This window comes from Cetorhinus maximus, chromosome 6 (genome assembly GCF_964194155.1).
Source record: "Cetorhinus maximus chromosome 6, sCetMax3.hap1.1, whole genome shotgun sequence".
Lineage (NCBI taxonomy): Eukaryota > Metazoa > Chordata > Chondrichthyes > Lamniformes > Cetorhinidae > Cetorhinus > Cetorhinus maximus.
The window spans coordinates 106472044-106484809 of NC_135884.1; the positions used below are offsets into that span (position 1 = coordinate 106472044).

Consider the following 12766-nt stretch of genomic DNA (forward strand, 5'->3'; position numbering starts at 1 on the left):
AGTCAAATTCAGCGTACAGTACCTTAATTCACCACATTATTATTCTTCTCCCCTGGCCCTGAATATAGGTTGGAGTTAGGAACGCTCACCTGTCCATAATGAAGGCCTTCCTAATTCCATCTGTCATGGAGATGGCTAGATTTTCACAGAGGTCAGTTCTAGGTTTATATATTCAAGCTGCTGACCTATGCACTTTGCCCCTTGACTCCTGCCAATCACAGATGCAAAACTCAGGGGTAAAGTGTTTGGATCAGCAGTATAGCCACATCAACTGTACCATATTGAAGTTGACCTCCACCACAAAAATGTGAATGCCTTTACAATCTATGCCACTGAGTAATCTTTTAATTGGGCAAAAAAATAACAGGTTGATCTTTAAGATAAATTGGCATTTGATCACAAACAATTTTTTTTTATTTCCGTCCCTATTTTCCATCCCTTCCGTCCCCAAGCATACATTATTCCTTTGTTGAGAAGGCAGGCAGGTGATAGTAGCCATTTGTGAGAATTGCCACAAGGCGACCTATCTACAACAGCAACTTACATTTATATAGCTCCTTTAGTGTGGTAAATGGAAACCAATCTCAAGAGGGTGACATTATGATAAGTGATCAAATGCTTGGTCAAAGAGGTAGATTTCAAGCTTAATCTATAGAGCTAAAATTCCATTGGGAGCAACTTGATGGCACTAGCCAACTTGCCATTGTACATTTTGCATTTCTGGCATACAAAGGAGCACCTTTTGGTTGCTAGGTGGAGGGAGAACAGCTTGCTTTACTGAGAGTTTTAGAATTCTCACAAGGGATATCATCCAAATCAATCAGATGTTCCAATCAAAGGCCTCGTGCAGAATCAGAAGGTGAGGAGGTCCATGAAATTAGCATGATCCAACAGCATAAATGGTTAGTTTCAGGAATATCTAGCTCTAGTGAAAGGCTTAATGAACTGTCCCATTCCAGGGAATTCTCACTGAAAGCCAAGATCCCCCTACCTCACTTCCTTCTTCCACTGCAGCAGTACTCAAAAGTAACACGTGAATGCTTAGTTACTGAACTTTACCATACATTGTCACTTAGGAAAGGTCTAGGCCAGAAACAGTAGATAATACAAAGAATAGATTTATCTCATAAATTTCACACATTTGCACTTGAAGGAGTTTCCATTGCACTCTTATGCCTTTCTGCTTAAGGATATTATTGGACAGCGAGTTATAGTAAGGGTCCCTAAAGTTACATGGTGTGACAACAGGGCCTGATGCAGGAATACCTTAGAGCCATTTTACTTTCATTATATATGTGACAGCTTCATTGGAAACTGCACCAACTCTGCTCCTATCCCTGAAGAGCCAGGGACCAGTGTTATAAACCCCATAGAGACTTATAACTTTTAAAAACAAATTTGAGCTCCCAGTTAATAACTGAAAGAATGATACATCAAGATTCTACTGTAACAAATAACTAAAAGCATACAATTGACTAAATCCTATTTCTTTTTGGAAACTTATACTTTGAACTACAGGATGGAACATTCCCCTTTTATACTTTGCAATCACACATTGCACTCTCCACAGAATTATAATCCTTATAGCAAACAGTCTACAGTTGCTCCTTGCTTCCAATGGGTTTGCATTTCACCATTTTGCTGAGTAGTAACTTGGAGTGACTGCCACCAAATCCTTCCCTTAGTTTTTGGATAGCTTCCTAAATCACTATCCGCAGTAAAACCTGTCCTAATGATTCTTCCCCTCTGGCCATGGACAAATCCCCCGAATCCTTAGACAGCTGTGGGGTGTGTCTCTTAAACTAGAGACCGTTCCCTCCTGCGTCCGGCTGTGGTTGTTCACAAAGCCAAGCAGCACACAAACCACCGCCTGTAATATTAATTGATTTGTAGGGAAGCCTGAAATCTATTCTCAAAAAGAGCTTTCTCTGCACTCTTCCCCATTGTAAAGTGAACACATTAGCCTTGCATCCAGGCAGAAATGCTGATTGGTTATTCTTGACCCCAACTTTCTTTCAACTCACAAGTAACTGGATAGTTTACAACACAACTGTCCCCTAACCAGATACTTTCAACATTTTTTTGGGACTTTGGGAGACTGAGGCCCAGATTTTTACTACTGAAACAGGCAGCATGGGTCAGGAAATTTGCAATTCACCTCAGTAGAAAAGCCCCCAAATGTTGCAATGTTCACTCTGGGGGGGGCGGGTGCAAGATAGAGTTGGGCCTGCCACCCCCAGAAACTAAACATAGGTGACCCTGGGGCTATTGAATGCCGACGTTTTAGGACCCTTATCCCTCACAACTCCTCAGCATCCCCCCCCACCCACTCCCCATGCTACTTCCAAGTTAACTCATGCTCCCCACCCACACTCCATGCCACCTCTATGCCAACCCATGCCCCCCACCCATCCCTATGGCCCCTCTTAGCTTCCATGCCAACTTATGGCCCTTCCATATCCATTCACCCACCCCAATATCCCCTAACAGCCCCATGCCAACTTAAATTCCTAGTCATGACCCCCAGCCACCCCCATGTTGGCCTCTTATTCCAACTCAAATGTCAACTCATGACTCCTGACCCATCCCTGTGGCCGCTTTTAGACTCCATGCTTAGCAAGCATAATTAGGCATGGATGAAAGCCCAGACTCATAAAACGATTATCTGAGTGTGCATTTGTTTTGACAACTGCAGAGAGTTGTTGACTTTGCTTGCTTGACATCTTTATGTGGTTATAATATGTAATTTTTTTCTGTGATCTTTTTTGTCAATGTCTCAATGTTTATTTGCACAAGATTACGAGGTGTGAAGTGTTTGAATCTTCTTATTGATACTTAAATGGTCTGTTTGATTGACACTTTTATAGGGTTGTGAGAACAGGAGGGTTTTTAAAAAGAAGATTGAAAAATGGGTGTTTTTTAACAGTTCTACACATGCCTTTGTTACTATAGGGTTCATTGGTTCTGTACATAGTGTGTACTGAGTAAATGGGCATGGAAGGGCCATGAGTTTGCATGGAGGGTATGAGGGGTGATGAAGGGTGGGCAGGGGGGCATGTTGACATTCAGTTGCCATGAGGGGTTTGAGGAACCACTGGGGCCATTGTCCCATATGCCTTTTGTAGCACAGAAACAGCCAACTGCCTCTTGTAATATTGGCTTTCAGGTTGCATATAGGAGAAATACAAGAATTGAAGAAACATGTTTAAATGCCTCGGAGAGGCATAGGATCAGGAAAGAGTAGGATGGCTTATGTTCACTTTAGAACTTGTATTAGGAGAATGTGCACTTTTGTCAGCTCTATTATTAAGGGGAATCTGAGACAAGGAAGGAGGGGCAAGCATATTTCATACTGGCTTATACAATCAGGTGATCATTATTGGCATGGTCATGTGATGACAAAGAAGTCTGATGTTCCTGGGAGGCTACGGATTGAGTGGTGAGTATTGAAAGATTAGTCCTTTATTTGAAGGCGGGAGAATGAGTTAAGGCACTAGTGACAAAGGTAACTGTGTTAAATAGAAGAAAACACATCAAAGACGTCCTCTGATGCCTCTGGCATAGTTACGATAGAGTCCTCTGAGCGCTGGTCATCCTAATACTCTCCTTCATGTACTTCTGCCTCAAAAGAAGCTCAGGCCACTTTCCCAGGAACTCCTTTTGGATAGCAACATTATGCAGGATATAGCAGGTTACAATTATATGGAACGCATGAGCTAGAGCCAGCTTCAATGGCGAGTAAAATCCAACGGAGCATGAAACAGATGTTCTACCTGCACCCAATCCCCATCCCCCATTCCTGCTGGGTGGGTTTGGTTAAAACTAGGGTCTGGATTTTCAGCTCGGCGTGCAGGCGTGAACCAGACATGCACGAGCGTGAAATAGCACACGATGCGTCGGGCGATTGGAGGGGGAGCCCCTCACCCAGGCAGCGCTGAGCGTTTCAGCGTGCGATTCACGCTGGCTAGCTGTTAACTGGCCAGCCAGCGTGAAATTGCGGTCAGGGCCCGGTCGCGGGTGGTGGACTGTTGCGCAGCCGCTCCTGGGCCCTTCTTTGTAATCTCCTCCAGCCCCACCTTCTGAAATATCTGTGCTCCTCAAATTCTGGCTTCTTATGGATCCCCAATTTTAATTGCTCCTCCATTGGTGGCCATGCCTTCAATTGCTTAGGCCCTAAACTCTGGAATATTCTCTCACATCTCTGCGCTTCTCTACCCCACTTTCCTTCTTTAAAACACTCCTTAAAACCTACCTCTTTGACCAAACTTTTGCTCATCTCATCTAGTATCTCCTTATGTGGCTCGGTATCATATTTTGTTTTATAATACTCTGGTGAAGCACTTTGTGATGTTTCGTTATGCTACTGTATTAATTTTCATCACTTAAAGGTCAAATTCGTGAGGCTAATTTTCTCCAGTGAGATCAAACATGCCGTGGGAGCGGCTTACAAACCTGGCCATTGGACCCTAGCATGCCTGGGTGATGCTCTGTTGAATTTTGGAGGCACAGATTGGGTCTAATTTAGAAATTGTGGGGGGACCTTTTCCTGACCCTTGCAGGTGGGTTTGGAGCTGGTGGGGAGGGGAGGGAAATGAGGAAAATTATAAAAATGACGTTGGATGAGAATGCCAAAGTGCTCCCAACTTCTCCCGCTTTTGCCAGAGACGGCTTCTATGCACTGACGGCAACCCATCCAAGAATGATGGAAAGCCAATTCAGGTTGTTAATGAAGCAATTAGCAGGCATTTTTGGGGACAATGAAATTTTGCAGTGCCTGTAGCTTGTCAACTCACAGGAGGTGAGTGCGTAGCAGGAGGTCAGAGCGCCATGAAAAAATATGTGATCTGCACGCTAAAGATCATCCACAAGCAGAGGCTGGCAATTGCATGATTATTGCCCAGAGACCGATGTCATGGATAATGCTAATGGTGAAGAAGTGGCTGCCATTTCCTGAAGCCATTTTGTACCTCCATCTTATCCAGGCCTTTCTCATCCCATTCACCAGCAGCACTGCCACTGCAGACACAGTGAAGGCTGGCGGACTCCCTTGCCAGCACAGACACTGAGCCGCTGTCCCACCACTTCAACACCCTTGCCCCTAATTGGATGGCAATCCTATAGATGTTCTCTTAATTGGACACCTCCCAGAAGATTGTACCAGCAGTCTTGCTACTATGACAATTAGGTTTGCAACCCAAAAATGGCCCCACTGTGCAGAAATATATTTCAGATGGGAAAATTCAGCCCTGTGTGTTAGATATGTGTAGGAATCACAGATGTATTGAAATTTGGTTCTGATGGAGCCCCGCTGAACTTCACACCATCAAACACAAGCTCCACCCCTGGGAATGGCCCTAGCCATAAATTGGTTATAGCCAGTGAGATCAACTCCAAAGGCCATCTTGAAGTGAGGAAGGAAGTATTTTTGGAAAGTTGTTTATTTTTCAGCAAATGTTTCCAAAGGTTTCAAGGTGTTCTTTACATATGTTTTTTGGACTCCACAGAATTTGGCATACTTCTCCTTAACTGATCATTCCTACTGTAATCAAAATGCCACCCAGGAAAGTGGGGAGGATGAGACTGCCACTCTAAAACATGATCTTGATGATGAGTACCATTTTACAATGGGCCAACATCTGCAGATGCAAAGACACCTCGGGTGGTATGTGCAGCCTTTCTGCTATCCCTGGACCCTCATCTACGAACCTCAGCATGCCCAATGAAACCATTCTTTGGCACCACTGTTTCACAGCAAATACAATGACTCTTTCATCTGCTGCTGAGTGTCAATCAACTTAGCATTTGATGAAATGGTATTGGGATTTGGACTATACCAAACCCCAGAGTAAGAAAATTCTTGTCAGGGAATAACCTTATTGGCAAAAAGAACAATCACTAATTTAGAACACAAACTAACAAGGCTTATTGGACAACAAAGATTAATACTTAACATTTCACTAGTCAAGCTATGGCATAATACACTGTCTTTCGCTTGGATCCCGGGACTTCTGTGATCTTCTTCTTGGTTCCTTGAATCTTGCCTCTTGACTCATGACATTCTTCAAGGTTTTAACTTAGTCAACTTAACTCTAACATACTTAATCCCCTTTGTAACTACAAGACTTCAACTGTAATTTCCCAGTCTACCCTAACTAACAAAGCTGCATCTTTCACAGTGGCTGCTGAGTGCTCTTTCTCTCTCTCTCTCTCTCTCTCTGTCTCCCTCTCTGCCTTTCTCTCAAGTTGAAAGCAGCTTCCTGACAAAGACTGTTCACATTTTCTTAAAGCAATTACTTTAGCCCTAATACTGGATTCTAATACTGATCTGGATTCTTATGGCAACCCCCAACCCGATGATAATTATGTTAGTTCTGGATTTTTACAGCAATCCTTAGCATATGACAATTTAGTCACTTCTGGGTTCTTATAGCAATCCCCAACCTATGGCAATTACCTACTGACTGGCAATGTCTTACGCAGATGATAACTTCCTAGCAAGTGCCCCAAGATGAACTCCCAACTTTCTCTCCCAGCAAGAGACCACTTAGCAAGTGCCCTGTGTCAAATGCTATCCCCTGGTAAGTACGAAAACCCTAGTGATGCTCCCCTATTTTTATACCCTTTTTGCAGGTAGCATTTACAACATTCAAACCAAGATGTGCACCTGTGTCAACACAACTAATAATTTCAAATTAAATATTTTCAATTCTTGAACAATGGGCAGAATGTTTCTGGCTTCCCTACAACAAACTAGCCTTAACTTGTACCATTTACTTACAATTCTAGCCCCTGTGTCACACTTCTATCCAATCAGCATCCCAGCTTTGGCTTCTGTTTACTGCTAGCACTAGACTCACTGGAGCCCAAATGTGCAAATGTGTCCTAGCTATAATGCCATATGTTCTTTCTTAATGCTACATTACAGTAGTTGGGTACTTAAAGATATGCCAACTTAAAGACTTCTTAACAACATTCGAATAATACATACAAATTAAGACTTTTCATCTCTAATCTTAGGTACAGCACAATTTGATAACTTAGGCCTTATTAATTGCACAAATGTGCCTTTCAATATAATGTCAGGGGACTTCTACCATATCAGCTAGTCTTCAGTTCACATTTGTATCAATCAAGTAACAGATTCTACGTTTGCACATGACAATCATCTTACATCTTTCCCAGTGGTAAGGATACAGCAACAGGAGTAGTTCCAGAGGTTCTATCAGTTGACATCCTTTTCAAGATTCAGAATATTATAGATATGGCACTCATAGCCATCAGGACTCTGCATCATAATTTAAAACACAAGTAGGAAAAGCCTCCATGCTCTCAACCTGGAAGTGGTCTTGGACCACTAAAACCTCACCTGCATGTAAGTGCATGTTATCTAGGAAGCACTCACGATTCCTTCATACTGAAGCAGTCTGCACTGTTTGAAAGGGACAATAGGATGTCTGGATAGCTCTTTAGAGAGGAGGTTACCCGTTGTTCCCATGGATTAGGACACCTATTCCATAACCCCGCTTGGCAGAGGAACAAAAGTATAAGGCCAGTGTCTCCAATGAGGTCACACTGAATCTCACAATTAGGAAGCTGAAATAACATTTTTGCCACTCTGCTAGAGTGCTGCTTCACAGTTCAGGAAAATTGGCTAACATTGTTGAATTTTGGTTCTCAGCCTTTCTGTGTTACAAAGAGGGATGAGCATGCGGCTGAAGGATAATAAGGTCCGTGGGACAGCAGCCCAGTGGAACAGTAGTCCCTCAATGCTTTGGGACATCTCTGTAGATAGCAGTGAGGATGTACGTTGATCCACAAGACTCTGTAATTCAGTAAATCCTTCTGCTGCACTAGAGTGATGACTTGGGTACGTGCTGTATGCTGTTTATGGTGGATGTCAAGGAAGAATCTGTTGTCCATTGCTCACATCAATTGATGGTAGAACCAGAATTATACCAACCTCTTGCTTTTGGACTGTAAATGGGCTGGCAGCTTGGTCCAATCTGTAAGTGCCCTCCCCTGACCCCTTCACTTGCTCCTCCACACATATGAACGGTGCTTCACCTGGTGCCCCTTTTGCAAACTCACTAAGTGCTTATTTCAAGGTTCCAATGGCTGGACTGAAACTGGGGCTAGGCGCAGGGATTGCTTGAGACAAGATGTGATGCTGTATGAGAGACATCACTACCAGTCTGTTCCTGCCTTAACTTTGGAAAGAACCTAGAGGAAGAGAAAAGAACAATTAATTCCAATGTCTGGCAATGCCTTTAAATCATTCAGAATGTGATGCAGCAGCTTACAAGTGTAGACACAGGGAAGAGAAAGACAGAATGTGTGGAAAAATATCAAGGAAAGGAGGATAACTTGCTAACTGGTGGCCTCTAAAGTCAGTGTCCTTTTCACAGTTCTCTGAGGGAGAGAATGACAACCATCTCCTCATGTGGTGTAACAATTGGAAATCTGCCACTGGTCTGCATCTGCAGTGGTTATACACAGTCTTGATCTGCAACTATAAAAATATTAGAAGAATGCATCCCACATCCCACACCTATGCACAAAATACCCCTTTTCTGAGGGCAGCACTTTCCTAGACAGGCCTCTATGTTGGCAGTACCAAGTTGCAGGAAAAGTTGAAAATACTATACGAAAGGTGCTTGGGCCCCCACTACAAATGTGTTGTGGGTGTTGAATTGGGAAGGAAAAAAGTCATCTTCATCAGGTATCCCTGAGAGGGAGGGATCCCGCATAGCAAAGAAGAATCTTGCTACAATTATAAGATTTATAAGATTGTTGTGCATTGGGACTGTATCTTTAATTTAAGGTCAAATGAAGAGGGTCATGTGACCTGTTTTGAAGCCTGCCTGACAGAAAACCAGGGTGGTTTGATCATTACAGATTAAAGGGGGCCCAGATTATTTTATTGGGAAGAAGGTGCAAAGTATTTACACTTGGAGACAATGGCAGCAGTTAGCTGGCAGTAGATAACTGTGAGTCTCCAAAGTTCCAGAAAAGTGTTGAGAATGTCGAGTTGTAAACAGTTGTGCTTTAAATGGTCCATTTAATTCCAAGACAAAAGAGAGTTGGGGTCTCAACAACAGCTAATCAGCATTTCTACCTGGATACAAGGCTCATGTGATTTATGTTGCTATAGAGATAGGCTTTGAGAAGGGAGGTGTTTCTGAGATATCCATGAAAACTCACAGACAATGTTAATCTGCCAGAATCCTGGAGACGTAGAGCAGCTATAGGCAGCAAGGTGCTGTAGTTCATCATGAGGACTGCAGATGGGAGCTAGTGCTCGCATTGTAAAGACCGATTACATGAGGTTGGAAGATTCGCCTAGTTTGGACTAGAGGAAGGATCTCCAGGGAAAAAACTCAGAGTGAAAGATAATTATGAGATTAAAAGTTCCCAGGCTAAGGAGGGAAAAGAACAGAAGTAAACCCTCAGGAGCTAAGAATCACCTTAGACTGGTCCTGGGAGAATTGAATGTCTACTTAAAGGACAGTGTAAAGCATATCGGTGAAGTATGTTTTCAGTTGTATTAAAAGAAAAAATGGGAATGTTCTGTTTTGTGGTTTAAAGTATAAGTTGCCTACAAAGATAGTGTTTAGTCAAGAGTGCTTTTAGCCTTTTGTTACAGTAAAAGTCTTAAAACACGAAATATTTTTGTATCGTCCTTTCAGCTATTAACTGAAGTTCAAATTTCTTTTTAACAGTTATCGGTCTCTATGGAGATCATAACAATCTACTTACCTTGGCACTTCAGCAGATGTCTGAAAAGAACTTCTTCATTTACTCCCATATCTGCAGGGAGACCCTCGTGACCTGCTCTGCCATCTCTTTTCATGTCTCTTTTCAGCCACAAGGCCAGCAGAGTTAGAGCAGATGACAGAAGGCACCAGAAGGTAGTCTATGAAGAGGCTTTTTGAGGAGGGTGTTATGGCACAGTGGATGGTAAACACTGAGCTGCTCAAATCCCAGAGGGAAACTTGAAAGAGCTGCCACAACTGTTTTGCAATTTGCATTTTTATTTCGAGATGCATGCCTTTAATTATGTAGTAATAAGACCACTGAGTCTTGGAGGTTTTTTTTTACAAAACTAAATTAAGCATTTATTAATAAAAGAAATGATTTTAAGTACATGCATAGGTTTACAGATTACTGTTCTGATAACTCCTAGCTCCCCTGATTAATCTAGCCCCCAGTTACACCTCTGTTAAGGCGACAGTAAAACAACATAGATTTCAATAGACCCAGGCAAAGCACTCAATACCCTGGACAGTGATATTTAAAATGAATTCTTTTAGCTTCGGTTCCTGGAGACAACAGCTTGGTACATAGAGGCTGGAGGCTTTTCACACTTGCTAGATCTTAAAATGCCTTCTTCCTACACATAACCTCATCTCCTTTATACAAGTTTCCTCCTTTTTAATGTAAATCCCATAGTCCCAATATGTCTTGCAACTTTACTTTTTCCATAATATAAATCTTTCATAGCACTCATCTTATCAGTAATATTTGGGTAAAATAAACACACTGTTTGGCTTAGCCTCTTTTGGCTAGGTGTAATACTCCGCCATCTCTTTGAAATTCACCATTCGGGTTTATCTAAAAATGCAAATGTTCTTCACACCTCCCATTCTCAAACTTCAACCATGTTTACGTATTTAGCATTTCAAACCTAGTTTCCCTTCTGATACATCAAAGCACCCAGACTAGCTGTCTGCAATTCAGTTAAAACCCACACACACACCTATGCACAGAAACTACTCCTAGCCGCACTATTAAATTTACAATAAATTACAATAATATTATGACAATTATTATATTTTCATGACAGAGGACAAGAGAAATAAGGCCGAAGGCTCTGCTACTGATGGTAAAATGTTGTGCAGAGGGGTGCAAGGCACACTAGCCTGGAGTCAGAAGAACTAGAGAGAACATAGAACTGGGGGAGATTGCAGAAATAGGGTGGTGCCATGGACAGATTTGTAAATGAGGACCAGAAATTAGAAAATATGTTGGGAGATGTGGAGCTAGTGGTGAAAGCATTATGATGAGTGATAGAAACTTGGCACACAATAAGAAGAAAGTTGCAGAATTTTGATGAGTTAGAATTTTTGTTGGGTTGAACTTGCTGGCAAGGAGAATATTGATGGTGCAGAAGGCAGGGAGAAGGGCTTCAGCAATGTGGTAGGAACAGAGGCAGATTATGGTAAAAATGTGGAAGTATGTGGTCTTGGTAATGGGTAAGATATGGGACTTGTGCTCATCTATTTGATCAGATTTCAACAATAGATTTTTGTTGTCATTTAAGAAAAAAACCAATCTGGGCCCGGAAGTAGCAGTAAATATGCTTAACAGCTTAAAAGATATTTTTCAGTGGCAACAAAGATAAGAGTAATTTATTTTTCTGAGGTTAAACTAATGTCATTGAGTTTTTATTTGTCTGTACCAACCATAGACTAAGTGTTCCAGAATTTCTAGGCCTGTCATACCACACAGAAGCCCTGCAACCTTTCTGAGTGTGAAAACAATAACTGAGAACACAGACAACAAAGACCAAGCTAGTTAACCAGAGTCATGCAAGCGTGTTCATACCACCAATTAACCCCCTCCTCTGCCTGCCCCAGACGAATAGACATGTTTTTTGACAGTAGCACCCTTTGAAAATAGTAGGAAATCTTTAAGTCTTTGTAGAGGAAATTCATTCTATTTCACTATGTGAGCATTTCACTAGTCTTGATGTGTTTTTAGTCTAATGGCCTTTAGACTCGGTGAGCACTATTTGCACATATAGAAACAATATTGCATAATTTGTCTTGGGAAAATGCTTAAAAGCTTTGTGCCATATTTCTTGATTTAACTCATGTATTATCCGAGCCTTTTAACGTTAAACGACCGTGCTTTAAAATGTATCCAGCTCTAACCCACTTCATGTCACCAAATTTCTAGGGAGCACACTGATACAGTACTTATCCAACTCCAAAATCTATACAAACAAAATTAAACTCACCAGTTTCAGCCGTGCTCAGTTAGTTTTATGCATCATCATTTAATCTGTAGAAGGAATTTATAAGAGACAGCAAAAACAATTTAGATTCCAATTGGCACAATGTAGAATTGATTGATGTGAGTATTTATTTTCTAGAAAGGCATTAGCTTGCCAGCGTGCAAATATTGAAACGCAGCAGCTGAAACAGTTCCAAAAATGTATGTTTTTTCTATCCTAGGGTATTTTTGCATCCAGCAATACTATAGAGGAAAATACCCTTTATCGATGTACCACATCGCTGTTTAATATATTAGAAGGGCAAATGCCCCAAATTAATTTATGGTGAATTAGAGAAGATAGACTTTGTTACTGGCTACATGTTCTTTTCACAAACAATTAAACTGACTTTTAAATGTCTAGTGTCGTCAGACAACAAAACACACTAAAAAGAAAAATGATCTTAGATAAATTATTTTAAAGGCTCTAATAGTTATTTATCCCTAATAAATTAGATTCGTACCTTCACAGACATGTTCAATTAATCCACTTTAGAATTTATATCCAGTGCAGATTTATTAATAGTTGTACAGGATCAGTAGAGGAAATGTTTAACAGGGCAGTTCTGTATTAGTAAAGCATTGACTGTTGTGAACTAGGTTGAACAGTGCACTGTCATGTGTTTCAGCAAATTGATAAGAGTTCCAAAAGGGTTTTATGGAGGTGACACATTTTCCTTAGCATAAAATTTGTCCCTTAGTGTTTTGTTCT

General features: G+C 41.5%; 2 long non-coding RNA genes across 3 annotated transcripts in view; one reads left to right on the forward strand and one right to left on the reverse strand.

Annotated features, from left to right (window-relative positions):
* Positions 1-5412: 5412 nt before the first annotated feature.
* The window catches only part of LOC144682018 (uncharacterized), a 37098-nt gene continuing 29744 nt past the window's right edge, over positions 5413-12766 (forward strand). Inside the window, exons 1-2 of one of the 2 annotated variants that reach the window (XR_013576904.1) lie at positions 5413-5662; positions 6481-6578. This is a non-coding gene — a long non-coding RNA (uncharacterized LOC144682018). The remainder of the gene's footprint in view (positions 5663-6480; positions 6579-12766) is intronic. The other variant, XR_013576905.1, reaches the window with a different exon arrangement.
* On the reverse strand, positions 8141-12606 carry LOC144682019 (uncharacterized). The gene is made up of 3 exons (XR_013576906.1): positions 12519-12606; positions 12020-12063; positions 8141-8220 (listed from the first exon to the last, which is right to left on the reverse strand). It is a non-coding gene; the product is annotated as an uncharacterized LOC144682019 (long non-coding RNA).